General features: G+C 43.1%; 4 non-coding genes across 4 annotated transcripts; all 4 read right to left on the bottom strand.

Annotated features, from left to right (window-relative positions):
* Nucleotides 1-6,305: 6,305 nt before the first annotated feature.
* Nucleotides 6,306-6,496, bottom strand: LOC130313051 (U2 spliceosomal RNA). The gene has a single exon (XR_008861076.1). It is a non-coding gene; the product is annotated as a U2 spliceosomal RNA (small nuclear RNA).
* A 2,094-nt stretch (nt 6,497-8,590) lies between these two features.
* Nucleotides 8,591-8,775, bottom strand: LOC130313165 (U2 spliceosomal RNA). Its single transcript, XR_008861173.1, has one exon. It is a non-coding gene; the product is annotated as a U2 spliceosomal RNA (small nuclear RNA).
* A 7,626-nt stretch (nt 8,776-16,401) lies between these two features.
* LOC130313050 (U2 spliceosomal RNA) lies at nt 16,402-16,592 on the bottom strand. The gene has a single exon (XR_008861075.1). It is a non-coding gene; the product is annotated as a U2 spliceosomal RNA (small nuclear RNA).
* Nucleotides 16,593-18,674: 2,082 nt separating this feature from the next.
* On the bottom strand, nt 18,675-18,865 carry LOC130313048 (U2 spliceosomal RNA). The gene has a single exon (XR_008861074.1). It is a non-coding gene; the product is annotated as a U2 spliceosomal RNA (small nuclear RNA).
* Between the last annotated feature and the right edge of the window lie 1,495 nt (nt 18,866-20,360).

Raw genomic sequence — 20,360 nt, 5'->3', positions numbered from 1 at the left:
CTATCTGCCAGGCCAGATCTTTTAAGTCATTAGATAAGAATCCCATATTCACCATCCTCCAAACTCTTAGAGATTTCTCAGTGGAATAATTAGATATTAAGCAAATCTGTTCTATCTTCCTGATTTCAGGAACTAATTTTCGTGCATTACTACAAATTTCTTGACTAAAATTAGCAATGCCATAAATACGAATAATCTTTTCTAAAACCACATAGTGCGCTGGGGGAATAAATAAGATTGGGGACGTTAAAGGTAAGGTTATCCACTTTCTTTTTCTAAAAATGTGACCTGCAGCATATTTTAAAAAATAAGACCAATAACAGTTTCTTTGCAAGCCATTAAAACACATAGAAAAAAAGTGAATATATAAAAACCTTTTTAAATCAGGCACATCCTTACCCCCCAATTTCTTTGTCTTCATCATTACATCTCTCCTGAGTTTATCCATTTTAGACCCCCATAAAAAATGAAAGCAAATCTTGTTTAAAAACTTTAAGGTGCGTTCACTCGGTGGGAAAACCAAGCTTAAATATAGCATGATAGGTAGCAACAAAGCTTTCATTATCAGTACTTTTCCTTCTATTGTTAATTTCCTCATTTTCCAAAAACTTATTTTCTTTTGCACTTTCTCTTTGACGATGGACCAGCTTTCCTCTCCATTATTTTCATTGTCAAAGATGACACCCAAGATTTTGATTTTATCATATTGCACATTCACCTCCGTATTGCCCCAATTCCCTATTGCAAAGCAATCACATTTATTTTTATTTAATTTGAAGCCAGAGCCCTCACAAAAAAATTCTGTCTGTCTGATAGCACGTTTCAGGGATGGTTCATCTGGACATAGAATATTAACATCATCCATGTATGCTATCGTCTTTACGCTCTGTCCTCCACTTCCAGGGATTGGCACTCCTCTAATGAGCTTATCTTTTCTCAAAACATTCAACAGAGGTTCTATTGCACATATGAAAAGAATGGGTGATAGGGGGCACCCCTGTTTCACCCCAGACTGTAAACATACCTCTTGGGATAAAAAACCGTTAATTAAAATACGACTAAAACAGTTTTTATATAAAAGTGCAATTTTTCCAACAATAAAATCAGGAAAATTCATTTTCTTTAAAACCAACCATAAAAAATCATGAGAAACACGGTCATAAGCCTTTTGAAAATCCAAGGATAAAATTGCCAATTTCTGATCACATTGTTTCTGATACCATAAAACATCTTTTACAAGGTTTAGATGATCACTTATTTTCCTTCCAGGTACTCCGCATACTTGGTCACTGTGTATAACCTTAGAAATTACCTGCTTGAGCCTATTTGCTAAAATTTTTGCTAAAACCTTATAGTCTGTATTTAGCAGGGTAATAGGCCTCCAATTTTCTAATTTAGAGATGTCTCCTTTTTTAAAAATCAGAGTAACAACACCATCTCTCCAGGACGCAGGTAAAATCTCAGATTTAAAAGCACAGTTAAAAATACCTAAAAGATCATCTTTTAAAATGGACCAAAAACACAGATAAAATTCAACTGGCAACCCATCCGAACCAGGTGTTTTACCATTTAAAAAACTCTTAAAAGTGCTTAAAAGTTCAGGTAAAAAGATTTCATCACAAAGGCTCTCTTGGTCAGTTTTGTCAAGTTTTGAATCCAAGGTATCTAAAACATCATTAGTAAAGGAAATATCAATATCTTTTTTATTAAAAAGCTCCTGATAAAATACTTGTGCTTCTCGCAACATCTCTTCATTAGTTATCTTCCCTTCTATTACAGATATCATTTCTTTCTTTCCCACCACCTTCTTAAAAAAGAATCTCGAACACTTTTCATCATTCTCCAGACATTGCACCTTGCTGTTAAAAATCATTTCTTTTCCTTTTTGACTAATGGCATTTTTTATTTCATTCTTTGTCTGAGCAATAACATCATCCATCTCAAGCCCGGCTTGCTTTAGTTTATAATATGTTTGGATTTTAGTGTTTAACATTTTAAACCATAACTTTTTCTCCTTAGCCTTTTGGATGCCCACACGGATAAAAAACAGTTTAGTCCACTTTTTAACATCCTCCCACCAATCCAAAATATTTTTATATTGGGATTGACGCAATCTCCATTTGTTATAAGCAGCAATAAAATCATTTTTTGTTTTCATGTCCTCTAATAAAGTAGTGTTGAGCTTCCAAACGCCTCTGCCTTTCTCTAGGCCAGGTAAAGTGACATGTGCATGTAATAACTTATGATCAGAGAAAATATTCGATAAAAGAGAAACCTCAACTAGATTAAAACTTTCCGATAAAAAAATAAAATCAATCCTGGATTTGCAGACATTATTTTCCCATGTGTAACCAGGGTCGTCTGGGTATTTTCTCCTCCAGACATCGGTAAAGTTAAAATCCTCAGTCATACTCTTAATCTGTTTCTCTGTTTTATCCACTCTGACATGCACACTTCCACTCTCACGATGATCACCACTCATACAACAATTAAAATCTCCAGCCATTAAAATAGGTGTTGAACCTGGGATAAAAGCCTGAATATCATTAATCAAGTCGGCTCTCTCATTTTTTTCAGGAGAAGCATAGATGTTAAAAAGCTTAATCTCTGAGCCATTGTACTTAATATTAACTAATAGCGCTCTACCAGGTATAATTTCTAAGAAGGACAAAACTTGTACATCTGAACCTCTAAACAAGATCCCAACACCTGAAGATCTGTTCAGATTGTCACCCGACCAGACCGATGGTCCCAAAGTCCAGCTACGACAAAGGTCCTCATAATTTGGACTATGTTCAATTCCACATTCTTGTAAAAAGAACAGAGAACAGTCCAAGGTCTCTAAAAAACTAAACAAAGCAGCCCTTCTCGTAGGGCTCTTTAGACCTCTCACATTAAGAGAGGAGCACTTTAAGGAAGCTATTCGCTACTGGAGTTTGAGTCCGATATGAAACCCACAGGTGACTCCGGGCTTTCGAACTCTTTGATATTTTTTGGATCGGACGCTGATCTTATAGAAGGCCTCCATGCATGTTGACTGTCCTCACATTCGTCTGAGCTTTTTTTGACAGGCCGTTTAATGCCAAGTTGTGGCTCATCTCCAAGTTCCTTCTTCCGCTTGATCTCCTTCACGCCAACCTCCATGGCTTCACTGCTCACTAGTGACCCTCCACCACCAGAACCCTCCACAGAAGGTCTCCCCTCTGTCTCAGGCACAGCAGAAAGGTCCATAAGCTCCGCCACGACATGAGAAGTTACAGCCGGCTTTTCTGAAGGCGCCTCAGACCGCTGGGGTGCTTTCGCAGGTGGTACTTCAGCTTGCACTACACCCACTCTCCCCGCTACACGGTCAGCCCACGATCTAGCTACACTGGAACGGAGACTGCAATCTTTAAAGGCATGGCCTTCTTCACCACAAATGTTGCAGACGATTTTAGCACAGTCCTTAGAAACATGGCCTTCTTGATTGCACCGACCACAGCGAACTGTAGTGTCCGTGCAAACTTCCATAGTATGTCCGAATTTCTTACATTTCCTACAAAAAGTAGGCATCTCGGGATAAAACAAATAGCCCTTATCCCGACCGATAGAAAAGTTGGAGGGTGGATGACACAACCCTCCAATGCCAGTAGCATCCTCCTTCATTTTCACAAAAAACTTATGTTTCCCCGTCCATAGGTCTTCTGAATTCATCACCTTATGGGAATACTTAACAGAACTGCAGTATTTCCCCAAAAAGAGCTCAATATGGGACACAGTCACAAAGGGATTGTGCATACACACAACTAGAGGAATATCGCCTCCAGTATACAACACTGTGACCGTGATCCCATCAAGCTCAGCAAGGTCTTGATTGCTTTTCAGCTTCTCAAAAAGATTCTGGCATGCATAAGCAGAGTCCAGAGTTAGGATGAAGCTGCCCTTCCGAGGATCTCTGAGACAGACGATGTTCTCTTTCTTCACCCCAAGAAGCTTGTAGAGAGTTTCTTTCACAAAATAAGAAAGTTGGACGAGTTCTTGCTTGTCTTCATCAACATCAAAGCGAAAGGAAAAACGAATCCGCGTTTCACCGGATGTAAGGTAACGGATGCGAACACCCATCTTGTCGATCGCCTTTTCGGTTCCTCGTAGCAGCCCCCCTTGGAAAAGGTAGGACAAACTCCCAGGATCCTCCTGACCAGACACTTGATCTAGCCAAAAGGCCGAGAAGCGATAACCGTGAAAGGGGCGGGCCCAACAAGGTCCCCTTCATGGGCACTATCACTGCTTGCTGTCAGGGAGGCTGCCAGACAATTTTCCATGCACACTCTGGGCTGGGGGGCAGTCAACCACCAGTACACACAGCAGAACCTAAACCCATACCATTATTGCTAAGCAGCAAGACAGGGGCCCATTGCACTCCCACGGGGCCTTTTTAAATGCAATCCATAACCCGGATTTGCCAGGAACCCTTCTTACTCCTCCTACTTGCATGTGACACTGGGCTTAGGATCTGCATAGGAAACACACACACAAGCACACACCTACCTTTGTTGCCTGCAGATGCCTCCTTGGCTGTCCCCAAACGGTATCAAACCAACACCCACGGGAAGCTGTAAGCATAGAGGACATGCCTGCACCCCATTGGACTTACCTGTGTGGGTTAAATCCGGGTTATTTGACAATCTATGGCGGTGATGGTTCTGCTCAGGCAGAGCAGTGCTGATGCTCCTCATAAAGCTGTCGCTGCTGTGAAGGTTCTAGGTGACATCACAAATCCCTTTGGTTACATACACAACAAAGCTGGGTTGTTGTTGTTTACACTCTGCAAGGCCTGTGGAAGTGAGTGACATCATAGCACTGTAGTTCTGAGGGTTCAAGATGGATGCAACAATCTCCTGTTGCTTCTATGAAGGCCGTAATAGACGACATCACCAAACAGCTCCATAGTCACATACACAGCAAAGGAGAGATGTTGTTTACACCTAGTGATGTCAGTGGTATTGAGTGACATCACAGCACAGTGCTAAGGCTCCTGGGCCTGGACACAGCAGCGGCTGCAATATCTCAACGGAGAATACGTTTATATCTATGTGTGTGTGTGCGCATATATATATATATATATATATATATATATATATATATATATATTCTCCGCCGAAATCACTTTTAAACCCATTTCCACCTTTTTTTCCCTTCTCTTCCTCTTACTTTTTTTTCACGTTCTTTTACGTTTTTCTCCTTTTCGCCTCTTTTCTGGGCGTATTATTCTTCTTTTTCTTCTTTTTTTTCGTCTAATGCATACCCCATCAGTGCAGCAATGCTTATTCAATACCGCCAGCAGATGGAGACACTGGGGGATAATTTTCTAAGGATTTATACTGATTTTTCCTGTCTGAATTTGTCGCACAGAAAGTTGCAGGCCAAATATGTGTGACATTTCTGCGACTTTAGCTTCTAGAGCATTTTTACAACATTATACATAGGTGCTGAATACATAAAAAGCGACTGTTCAGCGACAGACAAGTCGCATCGGCTGAAAGTAGGCCAGAATGTCAGTCCATGTTGGAGCAGGTTTAGATACAGTCTAAAGCATAGATCTCAAAGTCTGTGCACAGAATTTAGCAAGGGCCTCGCACCTTCTGATGCATCAGGTAGGTGCACAATAGCATAGCCTAACCCTCTGTACTTTGGTCTATATTGATGCGGGACATAGACAGCCAGCTGATGACCAATCCATTAGTGCAATGGATGGCTGGAAGCATTTGTCTTTGCCTTTGCAATACCACAGAAGCAATGCATGGTCAATGTACAGCAATGACACACCTGTGTGAACAGCCAGGAGACCCCCCCCCCCCCCCCCATGTTATGTTACATAGTTACATAGTTAGTACGGTCGAAAAAAGACATATGTCCATCACGTTCAACCAGGGAATTAAGGGGTAGGGGTGTGGCGCGATATTGGGGAAGGGATGAGATTTTATATTTCTTCATAAGCATTAATCTTATTTTGTCAATTAGGAACATTCAGCACCCACCCGCTATCAAGGCAGCTGCCTATCATGTCATGCCCTACCTGCACAGGTGTGCTGGCTACTCAAATGATCCAATTAAGGAGGCCATTTAGTCAGCAGCAGCAGAAGTCCTGTGCCTGGACGCTCCAACAGGGGCCAGACACAAGCAGAAGCAGAAGCAGCAGAAGCAGCAGCAGCACCACCTTTTGTTTTTTGGCTGCAGCAGCAGCAAGGCCCACAGGGCTGGCTAGCTGGCTAGCCAGCAAGCAGGTAGCAATGAAAGTAGGAATCTTTCTTTTTAACCCTGTAAGGGGGTGGTGCACTGTACCCGAAGATACTGCCATATCGGGTCAATGCATAGGGCGACGGAAGCAAGCTTCGAAATCGGCCCCCGTTCTCAAAAATCCATTTAATATATGGTCCCCAGATAGGGGACGTATCAGATATTAAACTGATAAGAACAGATACTACACTTGATCTTAGCCAAAAGGCCGAGAAGCGATAACCGTGAAAAGGGCGGGCCCAACAAGGTCCCCTTCATGGGCACTATCACTGCTTGCTGTCAGGGAGGCTGCCAGACAATTTTCCATGCACACTCTGGGCTGGGGGGCAGTCAACCACCAGTACACACAGCAGAACCTAAACCCATACCATTATTGCTAAGCAGCAAGACAGGGGCCCATTGCACTCCCACGGGGCCTTTTTAAATGCAATCCATAACCCGGATTTGCCAGGAACCCTTCTTACTCCTCCTACTTGCATGTGACACTGGGCTTAGGATCTGCATAGGAAACACACACACAAGCACACACCTACCTTTGTTGCCTGCAGATGCCTCCTTGGCTGTCCCCAAACGGTATCAAACCAACACCCACGGGAAGCTGTAAGCATAGAGGACATGCCTGCACCCCATTGGACTTACCTGTGTGGGTTAAATCCGGGTTATTTGACAACCTATGGCGGTGATGGTTCTGCTCAGGCAGAGCAGTGCTGATGCTCCTCATAAAGCTGTCGCTGCTGTGAAGGTTCTAGGTGACATCACAAATCCCTTTGGTTACATACACAACAAAGCTGGGTTGTTGTTGTTTACACTCTGCAAGGCCTGTGGAAGTGAGTGACATCATAGCACTGTAGTTCTGAGGGTTCAAGATGGATGCAACAATCTCCTGTTGCTTCTATGAAGGCCGTAATAGACGACATCACCAAACAGCTCCATAGTCACATACACAGCAAAGGAGAGATGTTGTTTACACCTAGTGATGTCAGTGGTATTGAGTGACATCACAGCACAGTGCTAAGGCTCCTGGGCCTGGACACAGCAGCGGCTGCAATATCTCAACGGAGAATACGTTTATATCTATGTGTGTGTGTGCGCATATATATATATATATATATATATATATATATATATATATATATATTTCTCCGCCGAAATCACTTTTAAACCCATTTCCACCTTTTTTTCCCTTCTCTTCCTCTTACTTTTTTTTCACGTTTTTTTTACGTTTTTCTCCTTTTCGCCTCTTTTCTGGGCGTATTATTCTTCTTTTTCTTCTTTTTTTTCGTCTAATGCATACCCCATCAGTGCAGCAATGCTTATTCAATACCGCCAGCAGATGGAGACACTGGGGGATAATTTTCTAAGGATTTATACTGATTTTTCCTGTCTGAATTTGTCGCACAGAAAGTTGCAGGCCAAATATGTGTGACATTTCTGCGACTTTAGCTTCTAGAGCATTTTTACAACATTATACATAGGTGCTGAATACATAAAAAGCGACTGTTCAGCGACAGACAAGTCGCATCGGCTGAAAGTAGGCCAGAATGTCAGTCCATGTTGGAGCAGGTTTAGATACAGTCTAAAGCATAGATCTCAAAGTCTGTGCACAGAATTTAGCAAGGGCCTCGCACCTTCTGATGCATCAGGTAGGTGCACAATAGCATAGCCTAACCCTCTGTACTTTGGTCTATATTGATGCGGGACATAGACAGCCAGCTGATGACCAATCCATTAGTGCAATGGATGGCTGGAAGCATTTGTCTTTGCCTTTGCAATACCACAGAAGCAATGCATGGTCAATGTACAGCAATGACACACCTGTGTGAACAGCCAGGAGACCCCCCCCCCCCCCCCATGTTATGTTACATAGTTACATAGTTAGTACGGTCGAAAAAAGACATATGTCCATCACGTTCAACCAGGGAATTAAGGGGTAGGGGTGTGGCGCGATATTGGGGAAGGGATGAGATTTTATATTTCTTCATAAGCATTAATCTTATTTTGTCAATTAGGAACATTCAGCACCCACCCGCTATCAAGGCAGCTGCCTATCATGTCATGCCCTACCTGCACAGGTGTGCTGGCTACTCAAATGATCCAATTAAGGAGGCCATTTAGTCAGCAGCAGCAGAAGTCCTGTGCCTGGACGCTCCAACAGGGGCCAGACACAAGCAGAAGCAGAAGCAGCAGAAGCAGCAGCAGCACCACCTTTTGTTTTTTGGCTGCAGCAGCAGCAAGGCCCACAGGGCTGGCTAGCTTGCTAGCCAGCAAGCAGGTAGCAATGAAAGTAGGAATCTTTCTTTTTAACCCTGTAAGGGGGTGGTGCACTGTACCCGAAGATACTGCCATATCGGGTCAATGCATAGGGCGACGGAAGCAAGCTTCGAAATCGGCCCCCGTTCTCAAAAATCCATTTAATATATGGTCCCCAGATAGGGGACGTATCAGATATTAAACTGATAAGAACAGATTTTTTTTTTTTATCTAAAGCCGAGGAACGTGCTTTCGATTCACCCAAAGTGCAAGAAAAAGTGCAAACGTGTTACACTAAAAAAACGTGCACAAAGGATGCGGTCTATCGCAAGCCCTTCTCCGATAGGAGAGAGGCCCCCCAACAAACCTTACCCTTCGCCTCCGGACCAAAAGGTACCTGCGAGGTTCCAGGTTCGATGTCCCTTTTCGCCGAAGCTACTAGGGGACCACAAATGCTCCCGGCATCCCCCTTGGCGTTAGCCAAGGTATCTGCCCGCAGAGCCGATTACGGTAGGTACCCTGCCAAAACAGGAGTACCCGGGGTGTTTGCAGGGAGGTGCGGAACCTAATGGCCACACACACCTCCCCTAGACCGCCAGGAGGGACACCCAGAAGGGCTACCGCATCCTGACAAATCCTGTGAACACACAACACGCAAAAAGTGACACAGTGAGACAAAAAAGAAATAAATAAGTGAATGTGTGCAGATATACTGCCCGGACATCCGGCCGGATCTATAAAAATTTCTCTGATCCTAGCCAGAAGGCCGGGAATCAAGAGGTGAGTGCCACAAGGTGAAGAGATTATGGTGCCCGTGCTTCAACTCAGTGAGTCTATTCTCCCATTGAGTTTCGGCACCTCGGGGTTACCACTCCCCGAGGCACAAAAGTACCTCGGCTCTAGACCCTCTCAGCCTCATGGCGAGACCCGGAGGGAACAGGTCACATCGGGGCAGCCGTCGAGCTGATTCCTCAGAACCAGCCCCGGAAAGCCCTGGTACACCTGCATCCTCCATGCAGCACCCATCCCCACCAGCATGAAAACTGATAAGAACAGATTTTTTACTTTTAGATATAATATTCTTAGACTAAAAGACCTTACGCAGTCCAGATTATACTTAGTCTGCTAAAAGCATATTCCACAGATGTAGATTCCAAAGACTTTTAGCCACTTTGTGACCTAATCTTTTTTTATCCAATAAATAGAAAACATACATCTCACTAAGAGCTAGGCGAACACAATCTTTAGAGGTAATAGTGTCTCTTTTAAAAAGAAGAATATTCCTCGTCTTCCATAGTGCAATTTTAATACAATTTATACTAATCCACAAAACCCGAGACTTTTCCACAGATAAAACATTATAAAATCCATATAAAATAACTTCATGATTTAAAAAATTAAGATCAGAAATGAATTTTAGTAAGGGTCCTATCAAATGCCATATCTCTTGGGCGTAAAAACAGTTCCAAAAAAGGTGTAAAACTGTTTCCTCACTAGGACACCCCATTCTCGGGCACTTTGCACTACGACACAATCCTCTTCTGTGTTGGAATTCTCTGGTAGGCAAACATTGATGTGCTATCTGCCAGGCCAGATCTTTTAAGTCATTAGATAAGAATCCCATATTCACCATCCTCCAAACTCTTAGAGATTTCTCAGTGGAATAATTAGATATTAAGCAAATCTGTTCTATCTTCCTGATTTCAGGAACTAATTTTCGTGCATTACTACAAATTTCTTGACTAAAATTAGCAATGCCATAAATACGAATAATCTTTTCTAAAACCACATAGTGCGCTGGGGGAATAAATAAGATTGGGGACGTTAAAGGTAAGGTTATCCACTTTCTTTTTCTAAAAATGTGACCTGCAGCATATTTTAAAAAATAAGACCAATAACAGTTTCTTTGCAAGCCATTAAAACACATAGAAAAAAAGTGAATATATAAAAACCTTTTTAAATCAGGCACATCCTTACCCCCCAATTTCTTTGTCTTCATCATTACATCTCTCCTGAGTTTATCCATTTTAGACCCCCATAAAAAATGAAAGCAAATCTTGTTTAAAAACTTTAAGGTGCGTTCACTCGGTGGGAAAACCAAGCTTAAATATAGCATGATAGGTAGCAACAAAGCTTTCATTATCAGTACTTTTCCTTCTATTGTTAATTTCCTCATTTTCCAAAAACTTATTTTCTTTTGCACTTTCTCTTTGACGATGGACCAGCTTTCCTCTCCATTATTTTCATTGTCAAAGATGACACCCAAGATTTTGATTTTATCATATTGCACATTCACCTCCGTATTGCCCCAATTCCCTATTGCAAAGCAATCACATTTATTTTTATTTAATTTGAAGCCAGAGCCCTCACAAAAAAATTCTGTCTGTCTGATAGCACGTTTCAGGGATGGTTCATCTGGACATAGAATATTAACATCATCCATGTATGCTATCGTCTTTACGCTCTGTCCTCCACTTCCAGGGATTGGCACTCCTCTAATGAGCTTATCTTTTCTCAAAACATTCAACAGAGGTTCTATTGCACATATGAAAAGAATGGGTGATAGGGGGCACCCCTGTTTCACCCCAGACTGTAAACATACCTCTTGGGATAAAAAACCGTTAATTAAAATACGACTAAAACAGTTTTTATATAAAAGTGCAATTTTTCCAACAATAAAATCAGGAAAATTCATTTTCTTTAAAACCAACCATAAAAAATCATGAGAAACACGGTCATAAGCCTTTTGAAAATCCAAGGATAAAATTGCCAATTTCTGATCACATTGTTTCTGATACCATAAAACATCTTTTACAAGGTTTAGATGATCACTTATTTTCCTTCCAGGTACTCCGCATACTTGGTCACTGTGTATAACCTTAGAAATTACCTGCTTGAGCCTATTTGCTAAAATTTTTGCTAAAACCTTATAGTCTGTATTTAGCAGGGTAATAGGCCTCCAATTTTCTAATTTAGAGATGTCTCCTTTTTTAAAAATCAGAGTAACAACACCATCTCTCCAGGACGCAGGTAAAATCTCAGATTTAAAAGCACAGTTAAAAATACCTAAAAGATCATCTTTTAAAATGGACCAAAAACACAGATAAAATTCAACTGGCAACCCATCCGAACCAGGTGTTTTACCATTTAAAAAACTCTTAAAAGTGCTTAAAAGTTCAGGTAAAAAGATTTCATCACAAAGGCTCTCTTGGTCAGTTTTGTCAAGTTTTGAATCCAAGGTATCTAAAACATCATTAGTAAAGGAAATATCAATATCTTTTTTATTAAAAAGCTCCTGATAAAATACTTGTGCTTCTCGCAACATCTCTTCATTAGTTATCTTCCCTTCTATTACAGATATCATTTCTTTCTTTCCCACCACCTTCTTAAAAAAGAATCTCGAACACTTTTCATCATTCTCCAGACATTGCACCTTGCTGTTAAAAATCATTTCTTTTCCTTTTTGACTAATGGCATTTTTTATTTCATTCTTTGTCTGAGCAATAACATCATCCATCTCAAGCCCGGCTTGCTTTAGTTTATAATATGTTTGGATTTTAGTGTTTAACATTTTAAACCATAACTTTTTCTCCTTAGCCTTTTGGATGCCCACACGGATAAAAAACAGTTTAGTCCACTTTTTAACATCCTCCCACCAATCCAAAATATTTTTATATTGGGATTGACGCAATCTCCATTTGTTATAAGCAGCAATAAAATCATTTTTTGTTTTCATGTCCTCTAATAAAGTAGTGTTGAGCTTCCAAACGCCTCTGCCTTTCTCTAGGCCAGGTAAAGTGACATGTGCATGTAATAACTTATGATCAGAGAAAATATTCGATAAAAGAGAAACCTCAACTAGATTAAAACTTTCCGATAAAAAAATAAAATCAATCCTGGATTTGCAGACATTATTTTCCCATGTGTAACCAGGGTCGTCTGGGTATTTTCTCCTCCAGACATCGGTAAAGTTAAAATCCTCAGTCATACTCTTAATCTGTTTCTCTGTTTTATCCACTCTGACATGCACACTTCCACTCTCACGATGATCACCACTCATACAACAATTAAAATCTCCAGCCATTAAAATAGGTGTTGAACCTGGGATAAAAGCCTGAATATCATTAATCAAGTCGGCTCTCTCATTTTTTTCAGGAGAAGCATAGATGTTAAAAAGCTTAATCTCTGAGCCATTGTACTTAATATTAACTAATAGCGCTCTACCAGGTATAATTTCTAAGAAGGACAAAACTTGTACATCTGAACCTCTAAACAAGATCCCAACACCTGAAGATCTGTTCAGATTGTCACCCGACCAGACCGATGGTCCCAAAGTCCAGCTACGACAAAGGTCCTCATAATTTGGACTATGTTCAATTCCACATTCTTGTAAAAAGAACAGAGAACAGTCCAAGGTCTCTAAAAAACTAAACAAAGCAGCCCTTCTCGTAGGGCTCTTTAGACCTCTCACATTAAGAGAGGAGCACTTTAAGGAAGCTATTCGCTACTGGAGTTTGAGTCCGATATGAAACCCACAGGTGACTCCGGGCTTTCGAACTCTTTGATATTTTTTGGATCGGACGCTGATCTTATAGAAGGCCTCCATGCATGTTGACTGTCCTCACATTCGTCTGAGCTTTTTTTGACAGGCCGTTTAATGCCAAGTTGTGGCTCATCTCCAAGTTCCTTCTTCCGCTTGATCTCCTTCACGCCAACCTCCATGGCTTCACTGCTCACTAGTGACCCTCCACCACCAGAACCCTCCACAGAAGGTCTCCCCTCTGTCTCAGGCACAGCAGAAAGGTCCATAAGCTCCGCCACGACATGAGAAGTTACAGCCGGCTTTTCTGAAGGCGCCTCAGACCGCTGGGGTGCTTTCGCAGGTGGTACTTCAGCTTGCACTACACCCACTCTCCCCGCTACACGGTCAGCCCACGATCTAGCTACACTGGAACGGAGACTGCAATCTTTAAAGGCATGGCCTTCTTCACCACAAATGTTGCAGACGATTTTAGCACAGTCCTTAGAAACATGGCCTTCTTGATTGCACCGACCACAGCGAACTGTAGTGTCCGTGCAAACTTCCATAGTATGTCCGAATTTCTTACATTTCCTACAAAAAGTAGGCATCTCGGGATAAAACAAATAGCCCTTATCCCGACCGATAGAAAAGTTGGAGGGTGGATGACACAACCCTCCAATGCCAGTAGCATCCTCCTTCATTTTCACAAAAAACTTATGTTTCCCCGTCCATAGGTCTTCTGAATTCATCACCTTATGGGAATACTTAACAGAACTGCAGTATTTCCCCAAAAAGAGCTCAATATGGGACACAGTCACAAAGGGATTGTGCATACACACAACTAGAGGAATATCGCCTCCAGTATACAACACTGTGACCGTGATCCCATCAAGCTCAGCAAGGTCTTGATTGCTTTTCAGCTTCTCAAAAAGATTCTGGCATGCATAAGCAGAGTCCAGAGTTAGGATGAAGCTGCCCTTCCGAGGATCTCTGAGACAGACGATGTTCTCTTTCTTCACCCCAAGAAGCTTGTAGAGAGTTTCTTTCACAAAATAAGAAAGTTGGACGAGTTCTTGCTTGTCTTCATCAACATCAAAGCGAAAGGAAAAACGAATCCGCGTTTCACCGGATGTAAGGTAACGGATGCGAACACCCATCTTGTCGATCGCCTTTTCGGTTCCTCGTAGCAGCCCCCCTTGGAAAAGGTAGGACAAACTCCCAGGATCCTCCTGACCAGACACTTGATCTAGCCAAAAGGCCGAGAAGCGATAACCGTGAAAGGGGCGGGCCCAACAAGGTCCCCTTCATGGGCACTATCACTGCTTGCTGTCAGGGAGGCTGCCAGACAATTTTCCATGCACACTCTGGGCTGGGGGGCAGTCAACCACCAGTACACACAGCAGAACCTAAACCCATACCATTATTGCTAAGCAGCAAGACAGGGGCCCATTGCACTCCCACGGGGCCTTTTTAAATGCAATCCATAACCCGGATTTGCCAGGAACCCTTCTTACTCCTCCTACTTGCATGTGACACTGGGCTTAGGATCTGCATAGGAAACACACACACAAGCACACACCTACCTTTGTTGCCTGCAGATGCCTCCTTGGCTGTCCCCAAACGGTATCAAACCAACACCCACGGGAAGCTGTAAGCATAGAGGACATGCCTGCACCCCATTGGACTTACCTGTGTGGGTTAAATCCGGGTTATTTGACAACCTATGGCGGTGATGGTTCTGCTCAGGCAGAGCAGTGCTGATGCTCCTCATAAAGCTGTCGCTGCTGTGAAGGTTCTAGGTGACATCACAAATCCCTTTGGTTACATACACAACAAAGCTGGGTTGTTGTTGTTTACACTCTGCAAGGCCTGTGGAAGTGAGTGACATCATAGCACTGTAGTTCTGAGGGTTCAAGATGGATGCAACAATCTCCTGTTGCTTTTATGAAGGCCGTAATAGACGACATCACCAAACAGCTCCATAGTCACATACACAGCAAAGGAGAGATGTTGTTTACACCTAGTGATGTCAGTGGTATTGAGTGACATCACAGCACAGTGCTAAGGCTCCTGGGCCTGGACACAGCAGCGGCTGCAATATCTCAACGGAGAATACGTTTATATCTATGTGTGTGTGTGCGCATATATATATATATATATATATATATATATATATTTCTCCGCCGAAATCACTTTTAAACCCATTTCCACCTTTTTTTCCCTTCTCTTCCTCTTACTTTTTTTTCACGTTTTTTTACGTTTTTCTCCTTTTCGTCTCTTTTCTGGGCGTATTATTCTTCTTTTTCTTCTTTTTTTTCGTCTAATGCATACCCCATCAGTGCAGCAATGCTTATTCAATACCGCCAGCAGATGGAGACACTGGGGGATAATTTTCTAAGGATTTATACTGATTTTTCCTGTCTGAATTTGTCGCACAGAAAGTTGCAGGCCAAATATGTGTGACATTTCTGCGACTTTAGCTTCTAGAGCATTTTTACAACATTATACATAGGTGCTGAATACATAAAAAGCGACTGTTCAGCGACAGACAAGTCGCATCGGCTGAAAGTAGGCCAGAATGTCAGTCCATGTTGGAGCAGGTTTAGATACAGTCTAAAGCATAGATCTCAAAGTCTGTGCACAGAATTTAGCAAGGGCCTCGCACCTTCTGATGCATCAGGTAGGTGCACAATAGCATAGCCTAACCCTCTGTACTTTGGTCTATATTGATGCGGGACATAGACAGCCAGCTGATGACCAATCCATTAGTGCAATGGATGGCTGGAAGCATTTGTCTTTGCCTTTGCAATACCACAGAAGCAATGCATGGTCAATGTACAGCAATGACACACCTGTGTGAACAGCCAGGAGACCCCCCCCCCCCCCCCATGTTATGTTACATAGTTACATAGTTAGTACGGTCGAAAAAAGACATATGTCCATCACGTTTTCAACCAGGGAATTAAGGGGTAGGGGTGTGGCGCGATATTGGGGAAGGGATGAGATTTTATATTTCTTCATAAGCATTAATCTTATTTTGTCAATTAGGAACATTCAGCACCCACCCGCTATCAAGGCAGCTGCCTATCATGTCATGCCCTACCTGCACAGGTGTGCTGGCTACTCAAATGATCCAATTAAGGAGGCCATTTAGTCAGCAGCAGCAGAAGTCCTGTGCCTGGACGCTCCAACAGGGGCCAGACACAAGCAGAAGCAGAAGCAGCAGAAGCAGCAGCAGCACCACCTTTTGTTTTTTGGCTGCAGCAGCAGCAAGGCCCACAGGGCTGGCTAGCTGGCTAGCCAGCAAGCAGGTAGCAATGAAAGTAGGAATCTTTCTTTTTAACCCTGTAAGGGGGTGGTGCACTGTACCCGAAGATACTGCCATATCGGGTCAATGCATAGGGCGACGGAAGCAAGCTTCGAAATCGGCCCCCGTTCTCAAAAATCCATTTAATATATGGTCCCCAGATAGGGGACGTATCAGATATTAAACTGATAAGAACAGATACTACACTTGATCTTAGCCAAAAGGCCGAGAAGCGATAACCGTGAAAGGGGCGGGCCCAACAAGGTCCCCTTCATGGGCACTATCACTGCTTGCTGTCAGGGAGGCTGCCAGACAATTTTCCATGCACACTCTGGGCTGGGGGGCAGTCAACCACCAGTACACACAGCAGAACCTAAACCCATACCATTATTGCTAAGCAGCAAGACAGGGGCCCATTGCACTCCCACGGGGCCTTTTTAAATGCAATCCATAACCCGGATTTGCCAGGAACCCTTCTTACTCCTCCTACTTGCATGTGACACTGGGCTTAGGATCTGCATAGGAAACACACACACAAGCACACACCTACCTTTGTTGCCTGCAGATGCCTCCTTGGCTGTCCCCAAACGGTATCAAACCAACACCCACGGGAAGCTGTAAGCATAGAGGACATGCCTGCACCCCATTGGACTTACCTGTGTGGGTTAAATCCGGGTTATTTGACAACCTATGGCGGTGATGGTTCTGCTCAGGCAGAGCAGTGCTGATGCTCCTCATAAAGCTGTCGCTGCTGTGAAGGTTCTAGGTGACATCACAAATCCCTTTGGTTACATACACAACAAAGCTGGGTTGTTGTTGTTTACACTCTGCAAGGCCTGTGGAAGTGAGTGACATCATAGCACTGTAGTTCTGAGGGTTCAAGATGGATGCAACAATCTCCTGTTGCTTCTATGAAGGCCGTAATAGACGACATCACCAAACAGCTCCATAGTCACATACACAGCAAAGGAGAGATGTTGTTTACACCTAGTGATGTCAGTGGTATTGAGTGACATCACAGCACAGTGCTAAGGCTCCTGGGCCTGGACACAGCAGCGGCTGCAATATCTCAACGGAGAATACGTTTATATCTATGTGTGTGTGTGCGCATATATATATATATATATATATATATATATATATATATTTCTCCGCCGAAATCACTTTTAAACCCATTTCCACCTTTTTTTCCCTTCTCTTCCTCTTACTTTTTTTTCACGTTTTTTTACGTTTTTCTCCTTTTCGCCTCTTTTCTGGGCGTATTATTCTTCTTTTTCTTCTTTTTTTTCGTCTAATGCATACCCCATCAGTGCAGCAATGCTTATTCAATACCGCCAGCAGATGGAGACACTGGGGGATAATTTTCTAAGGATTTATACTGATTTTTCCTGTCTGAATTTGTCGCACAGAAAGTTGCAGGCCAAATATGTGTGACATTTCTGCGACTTTAGCTTCTAGAGCATTTTTACAACATTATACATAGGTGCTGAATACATAAAAAGCGACTGTTCAGCGACAGACAAGTCGCATCGGCTGAAAGTAGGCCAGAATGTCAGTCCATGTTGGAGCAGGTTTAGATACAGTCTAAAGCATAGATCTCAAAGTCTGTGCACAGAATTTAGCAAGGGCCTCGCACCTTCTGATGCATCAGGTAGGTGCACAATAGCATAGCCTAACCCTCTGTACTTTGGTCTATATTGATGCGGGACATAGACAGCCAGCTGATGACCAATCCATTAGTGCAATGGATGGCTGGAAGCATTTGTCTTTGCCTTTGCAATACCACAGAAGCAATGCATGGTCAATGTACAGCAATGACACACCTGTGTGAACAGCCAGGAGACCCCCCCCCCCCCATGTTATGTTACATAGTTACATAGTTAGTACGGTCGAAAAAAGACATATGTCCATCACGTTCAACCAGGGAATTAAGGGGTAGGGGTGTGGCGCGATATTGGGGAAGGGATGAGATTTTATATTTCTTCATAAGCATTAATCTTATTTTGTCAATTAGGAACATTCAGCACCCACCCGCTATCAAGGCAGCTGCCTATCATGTCATGCCCTACCTGCACAGGTGTGCTGGCTACTCAAATGATCCAATTAAGGAGGCCATTTAGTCAGCAGCAGCAGAAGTCCTGTGCCTGGACGCTCCAACAGGGGCCAGACACAAGCAGAAGCAGAAGCAGCAGAAGCAGCAGCAGCACCACCTTTTGTTTTTTGGCTGCAGCAGCAGCAAGGCCCACAGGGCTGGCTAGCTGGCTAGCCAGCAAGCAGGTAGCAATGAAAGTAGGAATCTTTCTTTTTAACCCTGTAAGGGGGTGGTGCACTGTACCCGAAGATACTGCCATATCGGGTCAATGCATAGGGCGACGGAAGCAAGCTTCGAAATCGGCCCCCGTTCTCAAAAATCCATTTAATATATGGTCCCCAGATAGGGGACGTATCAGATATTAAACTGATAAGAACAGATACTACACTTGATCTTAGCCAAAAGGCCGAGAAGCGATAACCGTGAAAGGGGCGGGCCCAACAAGGTCCCCTTCATGGGCACTATCACTGCTTGCTGTCAGGGAGGCTGCCAGACAATTTTCCATGCACACTCTGGGCTGGGGGGCAGTCAACCACCAGTACACACAGCAGAACCTAAACCCATACCATTATTGCTAAGCAGCAAGACAGGGGCCCATTGCACTCCCACGGGGCCTTTTTAAATGCAATCCATAACCCGGATTTGCCAGGAACCCTTCTTACTCCTCCTACTTGCATGTGACACTGGGCTTAGGATCTGCATAGGAAACACACACACAAGCACACACCTACCTTTGTTGCCTGCAGATGCCTCCTTGGCTGTCCCCAAACGGTATCAAACCAACACCCACGGGAAGCTGTAAGCATAGAGGACATGCCTGCACCCCATTGGACTTACCTGTGTGGGTTAAATCCGGGTTATTTGACAACCTATGGCGGTGATGGTTCTGCTCAGGCAGACCAGTGCTGATGCTCCTCATAAAGCTGTCGCTGCTGTGAAGGTTCTAGGTGACATCACAAATCCCTTTGGTTACATACACAACAAAGCTGGGTTGTTGTTGTTTACACTCTGCAAGGCCTGTGGAAGTGAGTGACATCATAGCACTGTAGTTCTGAGGGTTCAAGATGGATGCAACAATCTCCTGTTGCTTCTATGAAGGCCGTAATAGACGACATCACCAAACAGCTCCATAGTCACATACACAGCAAAGGAGAGATGTTGTTTACACCTAGTGATGTCAGTGGTATTGAGTGACATCACAGCACAGTGCTAAGGCTCCTGGGCCTGGACACAGCAGCGGCTGCAATATCTCAACGGAGAATACGTTTATATCTATGTGGGTGTGTGCGCATATATATATATATATATATATATATATATATATATATATATATATTTCTCCGCCGAAATCACTTTTAAACCCATTTCCACCTTTTTTTCCCTTCTCTTCCTCTTACTTTTTTTTCACGTTTTTTTACGTTTTTCTCCTTTTCGCCTCTTTTCTGGGCGTATTATTCTTCTTTTTCTTCTTTTTTTTCGTCTAATGCATACCCCATCAGTGCAGCAATGCTTATTCAATACCGCCAGCAGATGGAGACACTGGGGGATAATTTTCTAAGGATTTATACTGATTTTTCCTGTCTGAATTTGTCGCACAGAAAGTTGCAGGCCAAATATGTGTGACATTTCTGCGACTTTAGCTTCTAGAGCATTTTTACAACATTATACATAGGTGCTGAATACATAAAAAGCGACTGTTCAGCGACAGACAAGTCGCATCGGCTGAAAGTAGGCCAGAATGTCAGTCCATGTTGGAGCAGGTTTAGATACAGTCTAAAGCATAGATCTCAAAGTCTGTGCACAGAATTTAGCAAGGGCCTCGCACCTTCTGATGCATCAGGTAGGTGCACAATAGCATAGCCTAACCCTCTGTACTTTGGTCTATATTGATGCGGGACATAGACAGCCAGCTG

This window comes from Hyla sarda, unplaced genomic scaffold (assembly GCF_029499605.1).
Source record: "Hyla sarda isolate aHylSar1 unplaced genomic scaffold, aHylSar1.hap1 scaffold_175, whole genome shotgun sequence".
Lineage (NCBI taxonomy): Eukaryota > Metazoa > Chordata > Amphibia > Anura > Hylidae > Hyla > Hyla sarda.
The sequence above is the reverse complement of the archived record's forward strand: the minus strand, read 5'-3'. Positions and strand labels throughout refer to the sequence as shown.